The following is a 2,482-nucleotide window of genomic DNA, read 5'->3' on the forward strand; positions in this document are numbered from 1 at the left end:
TTTTTTTTTTTTTAATTTTTTAATTTTTACAGTGTTTCTTCCTCTCTCCTCCCACCTCTGGTAACCAACAAAGAAAGTTTCCTTCCATATATAAACTTGACTTTTTACAATCATAAACTAATACAATATTTGTTCTTCTGTGATTGACTTATTTCACTCAGTGTAAGGTCCTCCAAGTTCATCCACGTTATCAGTATAACTTTTTGTCAATAATTTATATTTTATGATTGTTGGTGATCTTGACAAATGGTTTCAGTGGAATGATGAGGAGTGGGTTAAAAACGGAAGGGGGTGCGTAATTGTTATCTATTACTGCATAGCAAATCTCTCCAAAATTTAGTGGCTTAAAACAGCAAACAATTATTAGTTCACAACTTCTGTGGGTCAGAAATCTGGGCATGGCCTAGTAGTATCTCTGGCTCAGGTCTGTGATTAAGGTGTCAGCTAGGATGCAGCCGTCTCAAGACTTTGAGGGAGGAACATCCCCTTCCACGCTCACTCATTTTGTTGTTGGCTGCATTCAGTGGCTGTGCACTGTTGGTCTGAGGGCCTCAGTTCCTTGCTGGCTGTTGGCCAAAGACCTCCCTCACTTCCTTGCTATGTGGGCCTCTCCATAGGGCAGTTTATAATATGACAGCTGGCTTCCATCAGAATGAGCAAGTGAGAGAATAAGAGAGGATGAGCAAGATGAAAGCCACAGTTTCTTTGTGCCCTAATCTTAGAAGTCACATTCTATCTCTTTTGCCATATTTTATTCCTTGGAAGTCACTAGGCCAAGCCCACACTCAAGGAGAGAGGATTATGTAAGAGCATGAAGAGTAGGCGTTGGGTATCATTGGGGTCATCTTAGAGGCTGCCTGCCACAGGAGATGACTGTAAGATATTGATTCTTAGACAGTATCAATTTAATAATAGCTTTTTCATAAAAAGAACACTGCCATATTAAATGTGTTGATTGATGATAAGGAGTTAGTGCTTGCTGACTAATTTCCTATTTGTGCTAAAGATAATTTGGACCAACCCTCCCACTGTGAAACAAATAGAAAAGCTAGAAAAATATAACAGTTATTTTCTTGGAAGTACCAGGGAATGAACCAAGGGTAGAGAGTGACCTGGACAGGATCAGGTGAGGATGAAGGCCCGAGGAAGGGAGCACTGTGTTTGGGGCTGGGTTTCCCTTGGGTGTGTTTGCCTATTTTAGAACAGACAGCCAAGGGGCTGAAAGATCGAGTAACAGAACTTCTTGGGACCTGGGACAGTGGAGTGGAGTCTGCCGTGGACCCTTTCCTCCATCTTATCATTCCTCTGTGCCTTCTATACAGGTCTTTAGGCTGTTCTCCCAACTTCTTTTCACCATTTCGAATAGTCCATCTTGACCAGGATAACTTAACATTCATCTTGAAGATCAGAATAATTAACTTCACTTAACCCTCATTTTCAAAATGTCCCTCTGTAGACTGTGTGGTTGAATCCTTGGTTTGGGGTTCTTGGGGAGGAGGGAGGATGCATTGTCTCAGTTGGTGAAGAATGAAAATGGAGTGGAAGTAACCTGGAGCAGAGGGCTTTGGATTTTGGTTGGGGATTTATTGACTGAAACAATGAAGTCCTATTGCAGAGGCAACAAGGTCTGGAGGTCAACAGTCTAGCCCTCAAAAATGACCTCTTTCCACTTTTTTTCCCCCCTGATCTTCTTAGGTTTCGTCTTTTTCCTCATGTTTGTTGTCTCCTAGCCACTAGGTAGCTACTGTCACTCAAGGCATTATGCCTACGATTAAGGACAGAAAAAGAGGCAAGGACAAAGGCTTTGCCAATTGAATCGGCCCCTTCCTTTTTTCTCAAATCAACGTTATTGAATTATAATTTACTGATAGTAAAATGTACCCATTTTAAGTGTTTTTCGAGTTTTGAAAAATGTATACATTATATATAACCACCATCACATTTTTTTAAAATTGTGCTTTAAGTGCAAATTGACAGAGCAGAGTTTGTTTTACATTCAACGTTTTGTTTACATTTGATTTCACTCCTCAGTTCCCATCCCTAACCCTAAGCCATTCTCCTCCCCTCCCTGCCCAGTGACACTCCCCCACCCCATGTCCCTCACAGTCATGCACTCCTGTGTGTCCTACATTTCCTCCGTGTGAATGTTGCCCCTCTGGTGCTCCGTGGTCGATTGTGCCAAGGGATACATCTCTGTAGAGGATGAGGGTGTGTCACCCTGGGTTGAGTGGTCTGCGTGTACGTCTTATTTACTATTGGGCTGAGAGCCAGCCCCTGGGAGTGAGTTTTATTCCAGGCCTGAAATGTGTCCCACGGCCATAGTACTTGGGGGTCTCACCAGACTCCATCTGACCAGTAATTCTGGTCATCATTGTGTTTTTGGATTTTGCTCCATGTTTTCCTCCCGCTCTATCCAGGATCTCCAGTTTTGATCCTTTCCTGCATGGCTGGCTTTGGTAGCTGGGCACCATCTAGTTCTTCT

The sequence above is a fragment of the Orycteropus afer genome, unplaced genomic scaffold (assembly GCF_000298275.1).
Source record: "Orycteropus afer afer isolate SDZICR_OR568_19922 unplaced genomic scaffold, OryAfe1.0 scaffold00006, whole genome shotgun sequence".
In the NCBI taxonomy this organism is placed as follows: Eukaryota; Metazoa; Chordata; class Mammalia; order Tubulidentata; family Orycteropodidae; genus Orycteropus; species Orycteropus afer.